Source organism: Aethalodelphis obliquidens, unplaced genomic scaffold, assembly GCF_003676395.1.
Source record: "Aethalodelphis obliquidens isolate GAN/ISIS:26980383/991018 unplaced genomic scaffold, ASM367639v1 scaffold45, whole genome shotgun sequence".
NCBI lineage: Eukaryota > Metazoa > Chordata > Mammalia > Artiodactyla > Delphinidae > Aethalodelphis > Aethalodelphis obliquidens.
Window position 1 is genome coordinate 30,623 of NW_020837989.1, and position 25,870 is coordinate 56,492.

General features: G+C 39.2%; 1 pseudogene; it reads right to left on the bottom strand.

The window, feature by feature from the left end:
• Nucleotides 1-8,199: 8,199 nt before the first annotated feature.
• LOC113606754 (AP-2 complex subunit beta-like) overlaps nt 8,200-25,870 on the bottom strand; it is a 76,696-nt pseudogene continuing 59,025 nt past the window's right edge.

Sequence of the window (25,870 nt, forward strand, 5' to 3'; positions counted from 1 at the left end):
TTTCTTTCTTTCTTTCTTTCTTATTTTTTCTCCCTTTTATTCTGAGCTGTGTGGATGAGAGGCTCTTGGTGCTCCAGCCAGGCATCAGTGCTGTGCCTCTGAGGTGGGAAAGCCAACTTCAGGACACTGGTCCACAAGAGACCTCCCAGCTCCACGTAATATCAAACAGTGAAAATCTCCTAGAGCTCTCCATCTCAAAACCAAGACCCAGCTTCACTCAATAATCAGCAAGCTACAGTGCTGGACACCCTATGCCAAACAAATAGCAAGACAGGAACACAGCCCCATCCATTAGCAGAGGGGCTGCCTAAAATCATAATAAGGCCACAGACACCCCAAAACACACCACCAGACATAGACCTGCCCACCAGAAAGACTAGATCCAGCCTCATCTACCAGAACACAGGCACTAGTCCCTTCCACCAGGAGGCCTACACAACCCACCGAACCAACATTAGCCACTGGGGCCAGACAGCAAAAACAACGGGAACTACGAACCTGCAGCCTGCGAAAAGAAGACCCCAAACACAGTAAGATAAGCTAAATGAGAAGACAGTGAAACACACAGCAGATGAAGGAGCAAGGTAAAAACCCACCAGACCTAACAAATGAAGAGGAAATAGGCAGTCTACCTGAAAAAGAATTCAGAATAATGATAGTAAAGATGATCCTAAATCTTGGAAATAGAATACAGAAAATGCAAGAAACATTTAACAAGGACCTAGAAGAACTAAAGAGGAAACAAGCAATGATTAACAACACAATAAATGATATTAAAAATACTCTAGAAGGGATCAATAGCAGAATAACTGAGGCAGAAGAATGGATAAGCGACCTGGAAGATAAAATAGTGGAAATAACTACTGCAGAGCAGAATAAAGAAAAAAGAATGAAAAGAAATGAGGACAGTCTCAGAGACCTCTGGGACAACATTAAATGCACCAACATTCGAATTATAGGGGTTCCAGAAGAAGAAGAGAAAAAGAAAGTGATTGAGAAAATATTCAAAAAGATTATAGTTGAAAACTTCCCTAATATGGGAAAGGAAATAGTTAATCAAGTCCAGGAAGCACAAAGAGTCCCATACAGGGTAAATCCAAGGAGGAACATGCCAAGACACATATTAATTAAACTATCAAAAATTAAATACAAAGAAAACATATTAAAAGCAGCAAGGGAAAAACAACAAAAAACACACAAGGGAATCCCCATAAGGTTAACAGCTGATCTTTCAGCAGAAACTCTGCAAGCCAGAAGGAAGAGGCAGGATATATTTAAAGTGATAAAGGAGAAAAACCTACAACCAAGATGACTCTACCAGCAAGGATCTCATTCAGATTTGATGGAGAAATTAAAACCTTTACAGACAAGCAAAAGCTGAGAGAGTTCAGCACCACCAAACCAGCTTTACAACAAATGCTAAAGGAACTTCTCTAGGCAAGAAACACAAGAGAAGGAAAAGACCTACAATAACAAACCCAAAACAATCAAGAAAATGGTAATAGGAACACACATATTGATAATTACCTTAAATGTAAATGGATTTAGTGCTCCCACCAAAAGACGCAGGCTGGCTGAATGGATACAAAGACAAGACCTGTGTATATGGTGTCTACAAGAGGCCCACTGCAGACCTAAGGACACATATAGACTGAAAGTGAGGGGATGGAAAAAGATATTCCATGGAAATGGAAATCAAAAGAAAGCTGCAGTAGCAATTCTCATATCAGACAAAATAGACTATAAATACTATTACAAAAGACAAAGAAGGACACTACATAATGATCAAGGGAATTTTCAAGAAGAAGATATAACAATTGTAAATATTTATGCACCCAACATAGGAGCACCACAATATATAAGGCAAATACTAACAGCCATAAAAGGGGAAATCGGCAGTAACACAATCATAGTAGGGGACTTTAACACCCCACTTTCACCAATGGACAGATCATCCAAAATGAAAATAAATAAGGAAACACAAGCTTTAAATGATACATTAATCAAGATGGACTTAATTGATATTTATGGGACATTCCATCCCAAACCAACAGAATACACATTTCTCTCAAGTGCTCATAGAACATTCTCCAGGATAGATCATATCTTGGGTCACAAATCAAGCCTTGATAAATTTAAGGAAATTGAAATTGTATCAAGTATCTTTTCCAATCACAACGCTTTGAGATTAGGTATCAATTACAGGAAATGATCTGTAAAAAATACAAACACATGGAGGCTAAACAATGCACTACTTAATAAGCAAGTGATCACTGAAGAAATCAAAGAGGAAATTAAAAAATACCTAGAAACAAATGACAATGGAGACACAATGACCCAAAACCTATGGGATGCAGCAAAAGCAGTTCTGAGAGGGAAGTTTATAGCAATACAATCCTACCTTAAGAAACAGGAAACATCTCAAATAAAGAACCTATCCTTGTACCTCAAGCAATTAGAGAAAGAAGAACAAAAAAAACCCTAAGTTAGCAGAAGGAAAGAAATCATAAAGATCAGATCAGAAATAAATGAAAAAGAAATGAAGGAAACGATAGCAAAGATCAATAAAACTAAAAGCTGGTTCTTTGAGAAGATAAACAAAATAGATAAACCACTAGCCAGACTCATCAAGAAAAAAAGGGAGAAGACTCAAATCAATAGAATTAGAAATGAAAAAGGAGAGGTAACAACTGACACTGCAGAAATACAAAGGATCATGAGAGATTACTACAAGCAACTCTATGCCAATAAAATGGACAACATGGAAGAAATGGACACATTCTTAGAAATGCACAACCTTCCGAGACTGAACCAGGAAGAAAGAGAAAATATGAACAGACCAATCACAAGCACTGAAATTGAAACTGTGATTAAAAATCTTCCAACAAACAAAAGCCCAGAACCAGATGATTTCACAGCAGAAATCTATCAAACATTTAGAGAAGAGCTAACACCCATCCTTCTTAAACTCTTCCAAAATATAGCAGAGGGAGGAACACTCCCAAATTCCTTCTACGAGGCCACCATCACATTGATACCAAAACCAGAAAAATATATCACAAAGAAAACTACAGGCCAATATCACTGATGAACATAGATGCAAAAATCTTCAACAAAATACTAGCAAACAGAATCCAACAGCACATTACAAGGATCATACACCATGATCAAGTGGGGTTTATCCCAGGAATGCAAGGATTCTTCAATATATGCAAATCAATCAACGTGATACACATTAACAAATTGAAGGAGAAAAACCGTATGATCATCTCAATAGATGCAGAGAAAGCTTTTGACAAAATTCGACACCCATTTATGATAAAAGCCCTGCAGAAAGTAGGCATAGAGGCAAATTTCCTCAACATGATAAAGGTCATTTATGACAACACGACAGCCAACATCATCCTCAATGGTGAAAAACTGAAACCATTTCCACTAATATCAGGAATAAGAGAAGGTTGCCCACTCTCACCACTATTATTCAACATAGTTTTGGAAGTTTTAGCCACAGCAATCAGAGAAGAAAAAGAAATAAAAAGAATCCAAATTGTAAAAGAAGAAGTAAATGTGTCACTGTTTGCAGATGACATGATACTATACATAGAAAATCCTAAACATGCTACCAGAAAACTATTAGAGCTAATCAATGAATTTGGTAAAGTAGCAGGATACAAAATTAATGCACAGAAATCTCTGGCATTCCTATACACTAATGATGAAAAATCTGAAAGTGAAATTAAGAAAACACTCCCATTTACCATTGCAACAAAAAGAATAAAATATCTAGGAATAAACCTACCTAAGGAGACAAAAGACCTGTATGCAGAAACTTATAAGACACTGATGAAAGAAATTAAAGATGATACAAATAGATGGAGAGATATACCATGTTCTTGGATTGGAAGAATCAACATTGTGAAAAATGACTCTAGTACCCAAAGCAATCTACAGACTCAATGCAATCCCTATCAAACTACCACTGGCATTTCTCACAGAACTAGAACAAAAAATTTCACAATTTGTATGGAAACACAAAAGACCCTGAATCTTGAGAATCTTGAGATTCTTGAGAATGAAAAATGGAGCTGGAGGAATCAGGCTCCCTAACTTCAGACTATACTACAAAGCTACAGTAATCAAGACAGTATGGTACTGGGACAGAAAGAGATATAGATCAATGGAACAGGATAGAAAGCCAGAGATAAACCCACGCACATATGGTCACCTTATCTTTGATAAAGGAGGCAAGAATATACAGTAGAGAAAAGACAGGCTCTTCAATAAGTGGTGCTGGGAAAACTGGACAGGTACATGTAAAAGTATGAAATTAGAAAACTCCATAACATACACAAAAATAAACTCAAAATGAATTAAAGACCTAAATGTAAGGCCAGAAGCTATCAAACTCTTAGAGGAAAACATAGGCAGAACACTCTATGACATAAATCACAGCAAAATGCTTTTTGACCCACCTCCTAGATAAATGGAAATAAAAACAAAAATAAACAAATGGGACCTAATGAAACTTACAGCTTTTGCACAGTAAAGGAAACCATAAGCAAGACCAAAAGATAACCCTCAGAATGGGAGAAAATATTAGCAAATGAAACAACTGACAAAGGATTAATCTCCAAAATTTACAAGCAGCTCACACAGCTCAATAACAAAAAACAAGCAACCCAATCCAAAAATATGCAGAAGACCTAAATAGACATTTCTCCAAGGAAGATATACAGATTGCCAACAAATACATGAACGAATGCTCAACATCATTAATCATTAGAGAAATGCAAATCAAACCTACAATGAGATATCATCTTACACTAGTCAGAATGGCCATCATCAAAAAATCTAGAAACAATAAATGCTGGAGAGGGTGTGGAGAAAACGGAACACTCTTGGTGTTGGTGGGAATATAAATTGATACAGCCAGTATGGACAACAAACTACCATACATACGACCCAGCAACCCCACAACTGGGCATATACCCTGAGAAAACCATAATTCAAAAAGAATCATGTACCATAATATTCATTGCAGCTCTATTTACAATAGCCAGGACATGGAAGCAACCTAAGTGTCCATCAACAGTTGAATGCATAAAGAAGATGTGGCACATATATACAATGGAATATTACTCAACCATAAAAAGAAGCAAAATTGAATTATTTGTAGTGAGGTGGACGGACCTAGAGTCTGTCATACAGAGTGAAGTCAGAAAGAGAAAGACAAATACCACATGCTAACATATATATATGGAATCTAAGGGGGAAAAAAAGGTCATGAAGAACCTAGGGGTAAGACGGGAATAAAGACACAGACCTACTAGAGAATGGACTTGAGGATGTGGGGAGGGGGAAGGGTCAGCTACAAAAACAGTAGAAGGATAAATAATATTGGAGGGTGTTTTTGAAAAGATAAACAAAATTGACAAACTGTTAGCAAGAATAACTAAGAAAAAGAGAGACTGAATGAAAGATGAATGAATGAAAAAATAAATAAACACACACACACATGCATATAAAGGCATTACAATGATGCCACAGAAATACAAATGACAAGCAGAGACTACTATTGACAATCATATGCAAACAACTTGGATTACTTAGAAAAAGATGGACAAACTCATAGAAATGTACAACCTACCAAGAAATAGAACACCTGAACAGACCAGTAATGAGTAAAGAGAATGAAACAGCATTGAGAAACCTCTCAATAAATAAAATTTCAGGACCAGATGGTTTTTTTCGTGAATTATGCCAAATATTTAAAGAGAAATTAAAGCCAAGACTACTCAAATACTTCCAAAAATTTAAAGAGGAGGGAACGCTTTCAACCCATCTTATGAGGCATTACCCCAGACAAGGGTAATGCCAAATCCAGACAAGGGGGCCTTCCCTGGTGGTTCAGTGGTTAAGAATCCTCCTGCCAATGCAGGGGACACGGGTTCAATCCCTGGTCTGGGAACATCCCACATGCCATGGTGCAACTAAGCCTGTGCACCACAACTACTAAGCCCTCGTGCCTAGAGCCTGTGCTCTGCAACAAGAGAAGCCACCACAATGAGTAACCCGCGCACCACAATGAAGAGCAGCCCCCACTCGCCGCAACTGGAGAAAAGCCTGCGTGCAGCAACAAAGACCCAACACAGCTAAAAATAAATAAATAAATAATAAATTAATTTTAAAAAAACAGAGAAGGGCACGATGAGAAAAGTACAGATCAACATTCCTGAATAACATAGATGAAATACACTCAAAATACTGGCAAACTGAATTCAGCAGCACATTGAAGGGATTCATTCACCATGATTAAGTGGGATTTATGCCTGGATGCAAGGATGGCACAATGTATGCAAATCAATAAATGTGACACATTACATTATGAGAATAAAGGGAAAAATATCATATTAATAGATACATAAAATTTTTTGACAAAATCCAACTTCCTTTCATGATAAAGATTGTCAAGAAATTAGTTATAGAAGGAATATACCTCAACAAATTAAAAGTCATATGACAGGCCCAAAGCTAACAGTCCCAAAATGTTTCTCCTAAGTTTCAGCCAAGACAAGGTTATCAATTCTTGCCCCTTCTGTTCAACATAGTACGGGAATTCCTAACCAGAGCAAGTAGGCAAGAAAAATAAATAAAATAAATCCAAATCATAAAGGTAAACCTAAATTTTCTGTTTGCAGATGACATGATTTTATATATACAAAAACCTAAAAGTGCCACTTCCAAAAAACTGTTCAAACTAATAAATAAATCCAGTAAGTGGCATGACACAAAATCAACATATAAAAATCACTTGTGGTTCTGTATACTAACAACAGAAACTATCAGAAAAGGTTAAAAAAACGTCGCATTTACAATAGCACCCAAAAGAATAAAATATTTAGGAATAAAGTTAACTAAGAATGTAAAAGAGCCATACCCTGCAAACTATAAAATATTGATGAAAGAATTTCAAGAAGACACAAATAAATGGAATGATCACCTCTATTACTAGATTGAATAAATGAACATTGTTAAAAATGCCCATACTATCCAAAGCAATCTATAGAGTCCATGAAATCCATGTCAAAATCTAAAGGCAGTGTCCACAGAAAATAGAAAAAGAAATATTAAAATTCATATGGAACCATAAAAGGCCCCAATTGTCCAAAGCAATCTTGAGCACAAAGAGCAAAACTGAAGGCATCACTCTTCATAATTTCAAACTATACTACAAAGCATAGTAATCAAAGCAGTATGGTCACAGTACAAAAACAGACATACAGAACAATGCAACGAAATAAAGACCTCAGAAATAAATCCACATATTTACAATCAATTGATCTTTGACAAAAGTGCCAGGAATATACAATGAGAAAAGGATCTCTTCAGTAAATTCGTGGGAAACTGAATATTCACGAGCATAAGGAAGAAATTAGACTTGTATATCACACTGTATACAAAAATTAATTCAAACTGGTTTAGAGAATTAAATATAAGATCGGAAACTGTAAAGTTACTAGAAGAAGATATGGGGGGGGAAATCTTCTTGACAGTGCTATGGGCAATGTATTTTTAGATGTGACCACAAAAGCACAGGCAGCAAAAGCAAACAAAAAAAGAAAGAGAAAGAAAAAAATTGAAAACAGACTGCATTAAACTATAAAGCTTTGAACAGCAAAGGAAACAATTTACAGAGAGCAGAGTGTACCTACAAAATGTGAAAAATATTTGAAAAACCTCTCTAATATGTATAATATGCTCAAACAACTGAGTAGAAAACACACAACAAATAAACTTATTTTTCTTTCAGGGACACTTTTCCTTGTTTTAATATATTTTGTCTTTTGCTGCTTTTGAAGCGAGCTCTCAATTACAAAATATCAAACTACACTAAAAAACACCAGCCACTGGCACAGGATGGAGAAGCTCACAAGTAAGGATAGACAGAAGCAGGTGGCAAGAGGTGGGAAGTGATTGAAGCTGTGGTTACAAATGCTGAAGTGTCAGATAGCTAAAACTATCCAAAAGGTTGTGCCCTAATATTAGCACAGGTCAGACCCGTCACTACCTTGGCGGGTGGCCTTGGAGTGGCCTCGGTGTGTTTGGGTTCAGATTCCACACGGCAATACAATTTCTTCCAGTTAAGAGTTCTTGGCTTGCACCAATCACAGGATGGCCTGAGGGCACCGGACCAGTCTATTAGTTTTTCAAAACGCTGTCGTAGACCTGATAGATGTACTGGGATGCTTCAGGAGCTAGATCTACACTTTGGTAACAGTGTATAATTGGGGTTTTCTGGCTGGCTGTGGAGCTGGACCAAAACCCAAATGCCATTAGTGAGTCAGGGATTGGTACAGAATCTCCTGCCCTTCCACATTCCTCTTGGCAATAGTATAAACGTTGTTGCTTTGCAACTTTCTGGAAACAGTGTCAGCATTTAAATGACTTTCCTTAATCTGAAACTGAAGTTCATTTTCATTGGGAATATCCTTCCATGTTGCAAGGAAGACCTGGCACTTCATTTTGCCGTCTTCTACAAAAAGCACATTGAGTGGGATGAGGCAGCTGAAGTAGAAGGTATCACGATTGTTTCTCACAGCCACCTGCAGGTTGTTCAGAGGTTCTATCTTCATGACTGGGTCCAAGGTGTGAAGATGCACAGAGACATCAATGCTCTGGTTTGGCATCAGTGGTGTAGGGATGGCCAGAGGAATGCTGTGGACGACACCAAAGCTATTCTTGTTAAACTGAATTGCCAAGTCTGTCATGTGATACAGAGCTTTCTTCATGAAGTTCATTTCCATATAGATGTGCCCTTGGAGGTGAGTAAATGTTCCTGAAATCTACAAGACTTTAGCCTTTACTCCAGTCAGCCAGACAGCTTTAGGAGCCCCATATCCACCAGGTGCCCTGACTATCCCCATAGAGAGTTCAAGTTGGTTATTCAGACCACTGCTGACCACAGCAGGAGTAGGTGAAGGAGCAAAGGTTGCAGGCACTGATGATGGGGTGAAGGACTGTCCCACCAGACTATGCAGCCCTCCCTCCCCAAGAGGTCCACCTTTTTGAATTATACTTTTGTCTGGATATAAGCCCAGGAGAGGGGTTGCTGGATCCTATGGCCACTCTATTTTTTTTTTTGAGGAACCTCCATATTGTTTTCTATAATGGCTGCACCAATTTACATTCCCACCAACAGCGTAGAAGTGTTCCCTTTTCTCCACCCCCTTTCCAGCATTTATTAGTAGAATTTTAAATAATGGCCATTCTGACCAGTTTAAGGTGATACCTCACTGTAGTTTTGATTTTCATTTCTCTAATAATTAGCAATGGTGAGTATCTTTTCATGTGCTTATTGGCCATCTGTATGTCTTCTTTGGAGAAATGTCTATTTCAGTCTTCTGCCCATTTTTTTGATTGGGTTGTTTTTTTTTGTGATTCAGTTGTATGAGCTGTTTGTATATTTTGGAAATTAAGCCCTTGTAGGTTGCATCATTTAAAAATAGTTGCTCCCATTCCACAGGTTTTCTTTCCATTTTCTTTATGGTTTCCTTTGCTGTGGCAAAGCTTGTAAGTTTGTATAGGTCCCATCTGTTTATTTTTGCTTTTATTTCCATTGCCTTGGGAGAATGATCTACAAAAACACTGGTACAGCTTATGTCAGAGAATGTTTTGCCTATGTTCTCTTCTAAAAGTTTTATGGTGTCATGTGTTTATATTTAACTGTTTCAGCCATTTTGAGTTTATTTTTGTGCATGGTGTGAGGGTGTGTTCTAACTTCAATGGTTTACCTGTGGCTGTCCAACATTCCCAACACCAAGTGCTGAAGGGACTGTCTTTTTTCCCATTGTATATTCTTGCCTGCTTTGTCGAAGATTAATTGACCATTGGTGTGTGGGTTTTTTTCTGGGCTCTCTAGTCTGTTTCATTGACCCATATGTCTGTTTTTGTGCCAATACCATGCTATTTTGATTACTGTCACTTTGTAGTATTCTCTGAAGTCTGGAAGCATTATGTCTCCTGCTTTGTTCTTTTTCCTCACAATTGCTTTGGCAATTCTGTGTTGTTTATGGTTCCATATAAATGTTAGGATTCTTTGTTCTAGTTCTGCGAAAAATATCATGGGTAACTTGATAGGGATGTCATTAAATCTGTAGATTGCTTTGAGTCCAATGGCCATTTTAATAATATTTCTTCCAATCCAAGGGCATAGGATATCTTTCCACTTCTTTGAATCCTCTTCACTTTCCTTTATTAATATTTTATAGTTCTCAGCTTATAAGTCTCTCACAACCTTGGTCAGGTTTATTCACAAGTATTTTATTTTTTTGGATGCAATTTTAAAAGGGATTTTTTTCCATTCCCTTTCTGCTATTTCATTGTTAATATAAAGACATGCAACCAATTTCTGTATTTTAACCTTGTATCCTGCTGTGTTGCTGAATCTGTTTATCAGTTCTAGTAGTTTGTGTGTGGAGTCTTTAGGTTCTATATATTGTATCGTGTCATCTGCCTATAATGAAAATTTTACCTCTTCCCTTCCAATTTGGATACTTTTTCTTGTCTGATTGCCATGGGTAGACTTCCAGTATTATGTTGAATAGAAGTGGTGAGACTGGGCATCCTTGTCTTGTTCCAGATTTTAGTGAGAAGGCTAAGTGCTTTTCACCATTAAGTATCATATTAGCTGTGGGTTTGTCATAAATAGCTTTTAGTATGTTGAGATATGTTCCCTCTATACCCACTTTCATAAGAGTTTTTATCATGAATTGGTGTTGAAATTTATCAAACGCTCTTTCTGAATCTATTGAGATGATCATGTCATTTCTGTCTTTTTTGTTGATGCGGTGTATCACACATGGATTGATGTGTGTATGTTGAAAGATCCTTGTGACCCTAGGATAATTCAACACGTTCATGGTGTATGATCATTTTTCTGTGTTGTTTGGTTCGGTTTGCCAACATTTTGTTGAGAATTTTAGGTTCTATATTCATCAAAGGTATTGGCCTGTCAGTTTCTTTTTTGGTGGTGTCTTTGTCTGGTTTTGGTATCAGGGTGATAGTGACTTCATAGAATGTCTCTGGGAGGCTCCCTTTTTCTTCAGTCTTTTTTGGAAGACTATCATAAGGAGTATGTGGTGACCAGAGCTTGCACTATATGTTGAATGGGGCCTCCTCGTTGCTCTGTGGTTGACACAGCCCTGTCAGGAGCAGGGTCTGCTCCCTAGTTGTTGGAATAGAATCCCCCAGGTTTGTTTCTATGCTGGATTAGACAGCATAATGAGGTAGGCTGGAATGGAGCACTACCAATGGGAAGGGAGTCACTGAGCATTCCTCTTCTGGAGCTGTCCACCAGGAAGCGGTGTCACCTATCACCCATGGTGCAGGCTCACAAAGTACACTGTTGTTGGCACTGCTCTCAGCCCTGCCTCAACTGTGGGAATGCAGGCAATCAACCCTGGTGTCCCTTAGGCACAGTGTTCACAAAGTCACCAGTGCAGATCCGTAGGTGCTGGTCCACTGATGTCAGGTGCCAGGACCACAGTGTCCCACACATGGATCCACTGTGGGAGCTATGGAAGCAGACTAAACTCCAGCCTGGCCCTGCCTCCATGTGCCCGTGCCCATGAAGCCCACAGCTGCTAAGGCTGGGCCCGTCCCAGCCACGAGAGTGCCCATTGTCCACTCGGATGTCCCACAGGCACTGAGTTTATAAAGCCAGTGGCAGTGGCATAAATCTGCAAGTTGCACAGCCATGGGGAGAGGGCTCAGGTATCAGCCTTGCTTCCTAAGTCAGACAGTACCTTGGGATCCACTCTGATTTCAACTCCACCTCCACGTGTAGGCAACCTGCTGGTGCTTGTGTGCCCCCAGAGGTCGTCATAGAGTTGGCACCAAGAAAGAGGCTGCTATGGTGGCCCTGACCCTCCCTTCAGCTGCCCCTCAACAATGATGTTTTGCTTCTATGGCCAGCCTGGTCTTCTTCCGCATACACCCCGGGTTGGGCAAACACCACACTCCAGCCTCTTCGGGCTGTCTGTGTGTGGCCAAACCCAGTCCAATCCCCTGGTGTGTCCTCTGAAGCCCAAGTTTCAGCACCCAAAACCCACACCACACGTCTTGGGCTGAGGACTGCAGCGAGGTAGCAGATCCTCTGTGCGTGTCTCTGTTTTGTCTGCTGCAAACTGACTGCTGCGCTCTCCTCAAAGCCTCCGCAGCTCAGTTTCTGTCCCAGCTCACATGCCCACTGGTGAATGGGGTTCCCAGGGTGAGGGAGACTGTCTTTCACAGTTCCCTCCCAGGTGGGAGCTGCTGCTGCTTCTTCTTTCATTCTATCTCATCTCATTACATGGAGATCTTTCTTGCATGTCTGGGTGTCTGAGATATTCTGCTGGCATTCAGTAGGTATTCTGTGAGGATTGTTCCACATGTATATATTTTTGATGTAATTGTTGAGAGGATGTGAATTCCACATCCTTCTGTTCTGCCATCTTGACTCAACCTCTACATAATTTGTTTGCCTTTTTTCTTCTACTTCAGGAAATCAAATTATCAATGCCTGAAGGAGACTGACCAGAGGCCCAAGGACACAGGAAATATCAAGGTCATTACACAAACATCAGCCCCACAGAACCCCTAAATCCCAGATCCTGAAGAAGCAAAAGAGGAGATAAACTGCCTCAAAAGGGATAGTAGTCATGTATACTCCCTGCAAGCATACATCAAAGGGCTTGTTTCCACTGATGATGAAAAGACATGCTACAATGATACTTTAAGTTTTCAATATAATGAAAAATAAACCGATTACATTGGCATTGTAATTTTTTCCCTGACCATCATTGAGGTTGGGTGCCTCTTGATATGTAAAATGATTGTTTTAATTTCTTTTCCAGTGAAATTTAATTTCATAGGTTCCAAATATTTTTATTTGGTTGCTTCTAGTATTTTTCTTGACTGAGAGGTAATTTGAATATACTGTATATTTGTGGTGTCTTCTCCCACAGCATTCTTCCAAACCAATTACTGTCCACACAGTCACTAAAAAATTTGTCAATAACTTGTTGTCACAGGTCATCCACCACTCAAGACACTTGATATGAGGTCCACCTGTCATGCACAGCCTTACATCAAGAGTTCTGTACTGAGCTCTTTGCTCTCAACTTGTGGACCAGATAAAGAACAGGATGAGGATATCATTATCCCCTCACCTGCTGCACTCAAGCACATTGGTCACTGCTCAAACGTCATTGCCAAGCTGACAGACAACAGGCCAGGGATCTTCTCGTATGATTTTCCCTAGTTTGCCACCAAGATATTTGATCCGGACCATGTCACCATCACCTTACCCTGAGTTTTTTTTTTTTTTTCTAAAATGAATCTGAAATACTGTATTTTTCTCCTTTCATGTCCAGGGAGAAATAGCTCTAGTTTTCTAAGTCATAAAAAAAAAGTTATAAATATGACCTTTGGGGCAAGAGATAGAAAATCAACATTTTGGGGCTTCTCTACACCACGACCCTGCAAGTCACGTGATCGGGCTTTAAATCAACCAGCTGACCCTTGTACCTCACTGAACAGCTTTAAATCAGCTCCATACCCTTTAATTTACCTGACCCTGTATGAACTCAGAATCTGCCCCTGAAACCTGCACCTTCAAAAGTCAGGAGCTTCACGTTGATCCCAGCACTGAACATAGCTCTGGGCATACAGGCTGTGATCACTGATGGTGCAACAGATAAGTAAGTGAGACCCTTCTGCTGAGGTCAGGGGTGTGTAGACAGAAAGGAAGAGGTTCGGATCTAAAGGGAAGAAAGAAGTTTGGGGAGAACTCTGGAGAGCTCGGGCACAGGGTGGAGTACATGCAGCCATCAAAAATATCACTGGTTTTATATGCTCCACATTCACAACCACCTGCCCTGTTTTCCAGGTTCAAACACTCACGCAGGCCTGTAGTGAGTAAACTGTCAGCCCAAGATTCAAACAAGGTATTTCTGAGTCCAGAATCCTACCTCTGGTGAAAACAAAGGCAATCATAGTTCAGAGAGCATTCGCAGTGTCTGCCCACTGTGCCACCCGATCAGGCTCTAAGTTCACAATTGGATATTGATGGCAGACTATGTCCCCTCTGTGAAGGGACACAGTTTGGGCCAGAGAGTCAGAGGTGTCAGGTGTATCTAATCCTGTATCCACCAAGTGCACAGCAGGTTGATGGAAAGGGGCGAAAAGCATATTTTCTCTCAATTCATGTTAGTTTATCAAAAGAATAGAGCTTTGTCTTAGTTAAGCAGAATACTTTTAAATAGCTTAGACAGCTCAAAACTGCTGTTTAGGGGACTGAAAACCACATCAGCCATGAACAGTGCTTTAAAATCCTTGGAAATCAGTAAGAGGTGAGGATTTGGTTTGGCATAGTGTTGAGCACAGGAGTAAAGAAGCAGAGACATCACCTCCCCAAAGGCACTGAAATCCCATGGCATCAATGGATAAGCTGCAGGAGCAGGGGTTTTGGGTGGAGGGTATTTCTCTCAAAATCTCCCAGGGTACTCACCCTGCTCAATGCCACCCCTCTACTCCATTCACTTTTCCTTTCTCAATTTCTGGAATCCCTGGGGCAGCACTTCTTAAGCTGGAGCCTGCAGGGACCACCTCTGCAGTCCAGATTTTTCATGGATCTTTACAAGGTCTTGACTGGAAGCCAGGTGGCAAGGCCCCCACGTGTGTGGCTGGACCGGGAGTGCAAGGGAGAACTGGAGCATTAAAGCACACTGAATGATGAGAAAGAAAAATGAAGGAAACAATCCTATTTACCATCACATCAAAAGAAATAAATACCTAGGAACAAACCTACCTGAGGAGACAAAAGAACCATACTTGGAACACTATAAGATGCTGATTAAAGAAAATAAAAATGACACAAACAGGTAGAATGATAACTATATTCTTGGACTGAAAGAATCAGTATTGTTAAAATGATTATATAACTGAAGACAATCCACATATTAAATGCAATCCCTATCAAATGACAATGGCATATTTCACAGAACGAGAACAAAAAAAAATTTACATCTGTATGAAAACGCAAAGACCCCTAGTAGCCACACTAACCTTAAGAAAGAAAAATGGAGCTGGAGGTATCAGACTTCCTGACTTCTGGCCATACTACAACTTTACAGTCCTGAAAACAACAGGATACTGGCACAAAGCAGAAATATAGATCAATGGAGCAGGAAAGAAAGCCCAGAAGTAAACCCAATCACCTATGGTCAATTAATCTATGACAACAGAGGCAAGAATATACAATGGAGAAAAGACAGCCTCTTCAATAAGTGGTGCTGGGAAAACTGGACAGCTACATGTAAAAGAATGAAATTACAACATTCTTTAACATCATACACAAAAATAATCTTAAAATGAATTAAAGACCTAAATGAAAGAATGGATACTATAAAACTCCTAGAGGAAAACATAGGCAGAAGACACTTTGACATAAATTGCAGCAAAATCTTTTGGGATCCACCTCCTAGGGTAATGAAGATAAAAACAAAAATAAACAAATGGAACCTAGTTAAACTGAAAATCTTTTGCACAGCAAAGGAAACCATACACAAAATGAAAAGACAACTTGAGGAATGGGAGAAAATATTTGCAAATGATGTAACCCACAAGGGATTAAACTCCAAAATATACAAACAATTTATGAAGCTCAATATAAAAAAAAACTCAATGAAAAAAATTGCAGAGGCTCTAAATAGACATTACTCCCAAGAAGACATACAGATAGCCAACAGGCATATGAAAAGATGCTCAAATTGCTAATTATTAGAGAAATGTAAATCAAAAGTACAAGGAAGGGAGAAAATAAAAGAAATGTTTAACAAGGACCTAGAAAAACTAAAGAGCAAACAAACAATGATGAACAGCACAATAAATGAAACTAAAGATTCTCTAGAAGGAATCAATAACAGAATAACTGAGGCAGAAGAACGGCTAAGTGACCTGGAAGATAAAATAGTGGAAATAACGACTGCAGAGCAGAATAAAGAAAAAAAGAATAAAAAGAATTGAGGACAGTCTCAGAGACCTCTGGGACAACATGAAATCCACCCGTGTTCGAATTATAGGGGTCCCAGAAGAAGAAGACAAAAAAGAAAGGGACTGAGAAAATATTTGAAGAGATTATAGTTGAAAACTTCCCTAATATGGGAAAGGAAATAGTCACTCAAGTCCAGAAAGCACATAGAGTCCCATACAGGATAGATCCAAGGAGAAACACGATAAAAGATATTAATCAAACTATCAAAAAGTAAATACAAAGAAAAAATATTAAAAGCAGCAAGGGAAAAGCAACAAATAACATACAAGGGAATCGCCTTAAGGTTAACAGCTAATCTTTCAGCAGAAATTCTGCAAGCCAGAAGGGACTGGCAGCACATATTTAAAGTGATGAAAGGGAAAAACCTACCCAGCAAGGATCTCTTTCAGATTCGATGGAGAAATTAAAAACTTTACAGACAAGCAAACGCTAAGAGAATTCAGCACCACCAAACCAGCTCTACAACAAATGCTAAAGGAACTTCTCTAGGCAGGAAACACAAGAGAAGGAAAAGATCTACAAAAACAAACCCAAAACAATTAAGAAAATGGTAATAGGAACATACATATCGATAATTACCTTAAATGTAAATGGATTAAATGCTCCCACCAAAAGACATAGACTGGCTGAATGGATACAAAAACAAGACCTGTATATATGCTGTCTACAAGACTCCCACTTCAGACCTAGGGACACATACAGACTGAAAGTGAGGGGATGGAAAAAGATATTCCATGCAAATGGAAATCAAAAGAATCTGGGGGAGCTTGAAGATGGCAGAAGAGTAAGACGCGGAGATCACCTTCCTCCCCACAGATACACCAGAAATACATCTACACGTGGAACAACTCCTACAGAACACCTACTGAAGGCTGGCAGAAGACCTCAGACCTCCCAAAAGGCAAGAAACTCCCCCACATACCTGGGTAGGGCAAAAGAAAAAACAGAGACAAAAGAATAGGGATGGGACCTGCACCAGTGGGAGGGAGCTGTGAAGGAGGAAAAGTTTCCACACACTAGGAAGCCCCTTCGCGGGCGGAGACCGCGGGAGGCGGAGAGGGGAGCTTCGGAGCCACAGAGGAGTGCACAGCAACGGGTGCAGAGGGCAAAGCGGGGAGATTCCTGCACAGAGGATCGGTGCCGACCGGCACTCACCAGCCCGAGAGGCTTGTCTGCTCAGCCGCTGGGGCGGGCAGGGCTGCGAGCTGAGGCACGGGTTTCGGTTTCAACGGAGTGCAGGGAGAGGACTGGGGTTGGCGGCTTGAACATAGCCTGAAGGGGTTAGTGCACCACGGCTAGCCAGGAGGGAGTCTGGGGAAAAGCCTGCACCTGCCTAAGAGGCAAGAGACTTTTTCTTCCCTCTTTGTTTCCTGGTGCGCGAGGAGAGGGATTTAAGAGCGCTGCTTAAAGGAACTCCAGAGATGGGCATGAGCCGCGGCTAAAAGCGCGGACCCCAGAGACAGGCGGGAGACGCTAAGGCTGCTGCTGCCGCCACCAAGGGGCCTGTGTGAAAGCACAGGTCACTCTCCACACCCCTCTTCCGCGGAGCCTGTGCAGCCCGCCACTGCCAGGTTCCTGGGATCCAGCGACAACTTTCCCGGGAGAACGCACGGCGGGCCTCAGCCTGGTGCAACGTCACGCCGGCCTCTGCCACCGCAGGCCCGCCCCGCACACAGTGCCCCTCTCTCCACCCCCGGCCTGAGTGCGCCAGAGCCCCCGAATCAGCGGCTCCTTTAACCCCATCCTGTCTGAGCAAAAAACAGACGCCCTCCAGCGACCTACACACAGAGGCAGGGCCAAATCCAAAGCTGAGCCTCTGTGAGCTGTGAGAACAAAAAAGAGAAAGGGAAATCTCTCCCAGCAGCCTCAGAAGCAGCGGATTACAGCTCCACAATCAACTTGATGTACCCTGAATCTGTGGAATACATGAATAGACAAGGAATGATCCCAAATTGAGGAGGTGGACTTCAGGAGCAAGATCTATGATTTTTTCCCCTTTTCCTCTTTTTGTGAATGTGTATGTGCATGCTTCTGTGTGAGATCTTGTCTGTGTAGTTTTGCTTCCACCATTTCTCCTAGGGTTCTATCCGTCCATGGTTTTTTTTAAAATTTTTTCTTAATAATTAATTTTAATTTTAATAACTTTATTATACTTTACCTTCTTTCTTTCTTTCTTTCTTTCTTTCTTTCTTTCTTTCTTTCTTTCTTTCTTTTTCTTTCCTTCCTTCCTTCCCTCCTTTAGACAATGAATCATCCCAAATTGAGGAGGTGGTCTCTGAGAGCAAGATTTATGATTTTTTCCCCTTTACCTCTTTTTGTGAGGGTGTATGTGTATGCTTCTGTGTAAGATTTTGTCTGTATAGCTTTGCTTCCAACATTTGTCCTAAGGTTCTATCCGTCCCTTATTTTTTCTAAATAAGTATTTTTTAATTCAATAACTTTATTATACTTCATTTTATATTACTGTATCTTCTTTCTTTCTGTCTTTTTTCCTTCTTTCCCTCCTTCCTTCCTTCCTCCCTCCCTCCTTTCTTTCCTTCTTGCCTTCTTGCCTTCTTTGCTTCTTCCTTTCTTTCTTTCTTTCTTTCTTTCTTTCTTTCTTCCTTTCTTTCTTTCTTTCTTTCTTTCTTCCTTCCTTCCTTCCTTCCCTCCTTTCCTTCTTTCTTTCTTCATACTTCTACTAATTCTCTATAGTTTTTCTCCCTTTTATTCTGAGCCATGAGGATGAAAGCTCTTGGTGCTCCAGCCAGGAGTCAGGGCTCTGCCTCTGAGGTAGGAGAGACAACTTCAGGACACTGGTCAACAAGAGACCTCCCAGCTCCACATAATATCAAATGGCGAAAATCTCCCAGAGACCTCCATCTTAAATCCAGCACCCAGCTTCACTCAACGACCAGCAAGCTACAGTGCTGGACAACCTATGCCAAACAACTAGCAAAACAGAAACACAACCCCACCCATTAGCAGAGAGGCTGCCTAAAATCATAATAAGGCCACACACACCCCAAAACACACCACCAGATGTGAACCTGCCCACTAGAGAGACAAGATCCAGCCTCATCTGCCACAACACAGGCACTAGTCCCCTCCACCAGGAAGCCTACACAACCCACCGAACCAACCTTAGCCACTGGACACAGACATCAAAAACAGCAGGAACTACGAACCTGCAGCCTGCAAAAAGGAGACCCCAAACACAGTAAGATAAGCAAAATGAGAAGACAGAAAAACACACAGCAGATAAAGGAGCAAGATAAAAATGCACCAGACCTAACAAATGAAGAGGAAATAGGCAGTCTACCTGAAAAAGAATTCAGAATAATGATAGTAAGGATGATCCGAAATCTTGGAAACAGAATGGACAAAATGCAAGAAACAGTTAACAAGGACCAAGAAGAAATAAAGATGAAACAAGCAACAATGAACAACACAATAAATGAAATTAAAAGTACTCTAGATGGGATCAATAGCAGAATAACTGAGGCAGAAGAACGGATAAGTGACCTGGAAGATAAAATACTGGAAATAACTACTGCAGAGCAGAATAAAGAAAAAAGAATGAAAAGAACTGAGGACAGTCTCAGAGACCTCTGGGACAACATTAAACGCACCAACATTCGAATTATAGGGGTTCCAGAAGAAGAAGAGAAAAAGAAAGGGACTGAGAAAATATTTGAAGAGATTATAGTTGAAAATTTCCCTAATATGGGAAAGGAAATAGTTAATCAAGTCCAGGAAGCACAGAGAGTCCCATACAGGATAAATCCAAGGAGAAATACGCCAAGACACATATTAATCAAACTGTCAAAAATTAAATACAAAGAAAGCATATTAAAAGCAGCAAGGGAAAAACAACAAATAACACACAAGGGAATCCCCATAGGTTAATAGCTGATCTCTCAGCAGAAACCCTACAAGCCAGAAGGGAGTGGCAGGACATATTTAAAGTGATGAAGGAGAAGAACCTGCAACCAAGACTACTCTACCCAACAAGGATCTCATTCAGATTTAATGGATAAATTAAAACCTTTACAGACAAGCAAAAGCTGAGAGAGTTCAGCACCACCAAACCAGCTTTACAACAAATGCTAAAGGAACTTCTCTAGACAAGAAACACAAGAGAAGGAAAAGACCTATAATAACAAACCCAAAACAATTTAGAAAATGGGAATAGGAACATACATATCGATAATTACCTTAAATGTAAATGGACTAAATGCTCCCACCAAAAGACACAGATTGGCTGAATGGATACAAAAACAAGACCCTTATATATGCTGTCTACAAGAGACCCACTTCAGACCTAGAGACACATACAGACTGAAAGTAAGGGGATGGAAAAAGATATTCCATGGAAATGGAAACCAAAAGAAAGCTGCAGTAGCAATTCTCATATCAGACAAAATAGACTTTAAAATAAGGACTATTAGAAGAGACAAAGAAGGACACTATATAATGATCAAGGGATCGATCCAAGAAGAAGATATAACAATTGTAAATATTTATGCACCCAACATAGGAGCACCTCAATACATAAGGCAAATACTAACAGCCATAAAAGGGGAAATCGACAGTAACACATTCATAGTAGGGGACTTTAACACCCCACTTTCACCAATGGACAGATCATCCAAAATGAAAATAAATAAGGAAACACAAGCTTTAAATGATACACTAAACAAGATGGACTTAATTGATATTTATAGGACACTCCATCCAAAAACAACAGAATACACATTTTTCTCAAGTGCTCATGGAACATTCTCCAGGATAGATCATATCTTAGGTCACAAATCAAGTCTTGGTAAATTTAAGAAAATTGAAATTGTATCAAGTATCTTTTCTGACAACAACGCCATGAGACTAGATATCAATTACAGGAAAAGATCTGTAAAAAATACAAACACATGGAGGCTAAACAATACACTACTTAATAATGAAGTGATCACTGAAGAAATCAAAGAGGAAATCAAAAAATACCTAGAAACAAATGACAATGGAGACACAATGACCCAAAAACTATGGGATGCAGCAAAAGCAGTTCTAAGGGGGAAGTTTATAGCAATACAAACCCACCTTAAGAAGAAGGAAACAGCTCGAATAAACAACCTAACCTTGCACCTCAAGCAATTAGAGAAAGAAGAACAAAAAAACCCCAAAGCTAGCAGAAGGAAAGAAATCATAAAAATCAGATCAGAAATAAATGAAAAAGAAATGAAGGAAACAATAGCAAAGATCAATAAAACTAAAAGCTGGTTCTTTGAGAAGATAAACAAAATAGATAAACCACTAGCCAGACTCATCAAGAAAAAAAGGGAGAAGACTCAAATCAATAGAATTAGAAATGAAAAAGGAGAAGTAACAACTGTCACTGCAGAAATAAAAAAGATCATGAGAGATTACTACAAGCAACTCTATGCCAATAAAATGGACAATCTGGAAGAAATGAACAAATTCTTAGAAATGCACAACCTGCCAAGACTGAATCAGGAAGAAATAGAAAATGTGAACAGACCCATCACAAGCACTGAAATTGAAACTGTGATTAAAAATCTTCCAACAAACAAAAGCCCAGGACCAGATGATTTCACAGCAGAAATCTATCAAACATTTAGAGAAGAGCTAACACCTATCCTTCTCAAACTCTTCCAAAATATAGCAGAGGGAGGAACACTCCCAAATTCCTTCTACGAGGCCACCATCACCTTGATACCAAAACCAGACAAGAACGTCACAAAGAAAGAAAACTACAGGCCAATATCACTGATGAACATAGATGCAAAAATCTTCAACAAAATACTAGCAAACAGAATCCAACAGCACATTACAAGGATCATACACCATGATCAAGTGGGGTTTATTCCAGGAATGCAAGGATTCTTCAATATATGCAAATCTATCAATGTGGTAAACCATACTAAAAAACTGAAGGATAAAAACCATATGATCATCTCAATAGATGCAGAGAAAGCTTTTGACAAAATTCAACACCCATTTATGATAAAAACCCTGCAGAAAGTAGGCATAGAGGGAACTTTCCTCAACATAATAAAGGCCATATATATCAAGCCCACAGCCAACATCATCCTCAATGGTGAAAAACTGAAAGCATTTCCACTAAGATCAGGAACAAGACAAGGTTGCCCACTCTCACCACTATTACTCAACATAGTTTTGGAAGCTTTAGCCACAGTAGTCAGAGACGAAAAAGAAATAAAAGGAATCCAAATCAGAAAAGATGAAGTAAAACTGTCACTGTTTGCAGATGACATGATACTATACATAGAAAATCCTAAACATGCTACCAGAAAACTATTAGAGCAAATCAATGAATTTGGTAAAGTAGCAGGATACAAAATTAATGCACAGAAATCTCTTGCATTCCTATACACAAATGAAGAAATATCTGAAGGAGAAATTAAGGAAACACTCCCATATATCATTTCAACAGAAAGAATAAAATACCTAGGAATAAAGCTACATAAGGAGACAAAAGACCTGTATGCAGAAAACTATAAGACACTGATGGAAGAAATTAAAAATGATACAAACAGATGGAGAGATATGCCATGTTCTTGGATTAGAAGAATCAACATTGTGAAAATGACTATACTACCCAAAGCAATCTACAGATTCAATGTAATCCCTATCAAACTACCAATGACATTTTTCACAGAAGTAGAACAAAAAATTTCACAATTTGTATGGAAACTCAAATGAACCAGAATAGCCACAGCAACCTTGGGAAAGAAAAATGGAGCTGGAGGAGTCAGACTCGCTGACTTCAGACTATATTACAAAGCAGCAGTAATCAAGACAATATGGTACAGGGACAAAAAAATATATAGATCAATGTAACAGGATGGAAAGCCAAAAGATATACCCATGCACATATGTTCACCTTATATTTGATAAAGGAGGCAAGAATATACAATGGAGAAAACACAGCCTTTTTAATAATTGGTGCTGGAAAAAATGGAGAGCTACAAGTAAAAGAATGAAATTAGAACACTCCCTAACACCATACACAAAAATAAACTAAAAATGGATTAAAGACCTAAACGTAAGGCCAGACACTATAAAACTCTTAGAGGAAAACATAGGCAGAACACTCTATGACATAAATCACAGCAAGAACCTTTTTGACCCACCTCCTAGATAAATGGAAATAAAAACAAAAATAAACAAATTGAAGCTAATGAAACTTCAAAGCTTTGGCACAGCAAAGGAAACCATAAACAAGATGAATAAACAACCCTCAGAATGGGAGAATATATTTGCAAATGAAGCAACTGAAAAAGGATTAATCTCCAAAATATACAAGCAGCTCATGCAGCTCAACATCACAAAGACAAACAACCCAGTCCAAAAATGGGCAGAAGACCTGAATAGACATTTCTCCAAAGAAGATATACAGATTGCCAACAAACACATGAAAGGATGCTCAACATCATTAATCATTAGAGAAATGCAAATCAAAACTACAATGAGGTATCACCTCACACCGGTCAGAATGGCCATCATCAAAAAAATCTACAAACAATAAATGCTGGAAAGGGTGTGGAGAAAAGGGAACCCTTTTGCACTGTGGGTTGGAATGTAAATTGATACAGCCTCTATGGAGAACAGTAAGAAGGTTCCTTAAAAAATAAAAATAGAACTACCATAGGACCCAGCAATCCCACTACTGGGCATATACCCTCAGAAAACCATAATTCAAAAAGAGTCATGTACCACAATGTTGATTGCAGCACTATTTACAATAGCAAGGACATGGAAGCAACCTAGGTGTCCACTGACAGATGAATGAATAAAGAAGATGTGGCACATATATACAATGGAATATTACTCAGCCATAGAATGAAGCGAAATTGTTATTTGTAGTGAGATGGATGGACCTAGAGTCTGTCCTACAGAGTGAAGTAGGTCAGAAGGAGAAAAACCAATACTGTATGCTAACACATATATATGGAACCGAAAAAAAAAAAACTTTCTGATGAACCTAGGGGCAAGACAGGAATAAAGACACAGACATAGAGAATGGACTTGAGCACACAGGGCAGGGGAAGTGTAAACTGAGATGTAGTGAGAGAGTAGCACTGACATATATACACTACCAAATGTAAAATAGTTAGCTAGTGGGAAGCAGCCACATAGCACAGGAGATCAGCTTGGTGCTTTGTGACCACCTAGATGTGTGGGATAGGGAGGGTGGGAGGGAGATGAAAGAGGGAGGTGATATGGGGATATATGTATAAGTATAGCTGATTCATCTTGTTATACAGCAGAAACTAACACAACATTGTAAAGTAATTATAGTCCAATAAAGATGTTTAAAATTAATTATTTTTTAAAGGAAACAAAGGATACATGCACCCCAATGTTCACTGCAGCACTCTTTACAATAACCAAGACATCGAAGCAATGTGAATATCCATTGACAGAAGAATGGACAAAGAAGATGTCGTCACTACTCAGACATAAAAAAATGAAATAATGCCATTTGCAGCAACATGGATGGACCTAGAGATAAACATACTAAGGTAAGTAAGTCAGACTGAGAAAGACAAATACCATATGATATCACTGGTATGTTGAACCTAAAAAAATTGATACACATGAACTTATTTACAAAATAGAAACCAACTCTCAGATAAAGAAAACAAACTTATGGTTACCATAGGGGAAATGTGGGGGGGGGGGGGAGGAATACAGTATATTAACTATACTTCAATAAAAATATAAAATTAAATTGCATTTAAAAAGTTATATGAGTGCAAGGATAGTTTGGAAAAGGAGTAATTTTTCACTGCAGAAGATTTGCTTTAACATTATACTTTAAGGTGATCTCTGTTGTAATGAACCATATGTTTCAGAATGTTATTGACAATTTGTTGATTAAATCTAAATTTGTATGGAAACACAAAAGACCCCAAATAGCCAAAGCAATCTTGAGAACGAAAAACGGAGCTGGAGGAATCAGACTCCCTGACTTCAGACTATACTACAAAGCTACAGTAATCAAGACAGTATGGTACTGGCACAAAAACAGAAAGATAGGTCAATGGAACAGGATAGAAAGCCCAGAGATAAACCCATGCACATATGGTCACCTTATATTTGATAAAGGAGGCAGGAATGTACAGTGGAGAAAGGACAGCCTCTTCAATAAGTGGTGCTGGGAAAACTGGACAGGTACATGTAAAAGTATGAGAGTAGATCACTCCCTAACACCATACACAAAAATAAGTTCAAAATGGATTAAAGACCTAAATGTAGGGCCAGAAACTATCAAACTCTTAGAGGAAAACATAGGCAGAACACTCTATGACATAAATCACAGCAAGATCCTTTTTGACCCACCTCCTAGAGAAATGGGAATAAAAACAAAAATAAACAAACGGGACCTAATGAAACTTCAAAGCATTTGCACGGCAAAGGAAACCATAAACAAGATGAATAGACAACCCTCAGAATGGGAGAAAATATTTGCAAATGAAGCAACTGACAAAGGATTAATCTCCAAAATTTATAAGCAGCTCAATAACAAAAAACAAACAACTCAATCCAAAAATGGGCAGAAGACCTAAATAGACATTTCTCCAAAGAAGATATACAGACTGCCAACAAACACATGAAAGAATGCTCAACTTCATTAATCATTAGAGAAATGCAAATCAAAACTACAATGAGATATCATCTCACACCGGTCAGAATGGCCATCATCAAAAAATCTAGAAACAATAAATGCTGGAGAGGGTGTGGAGAAAAGGGAAC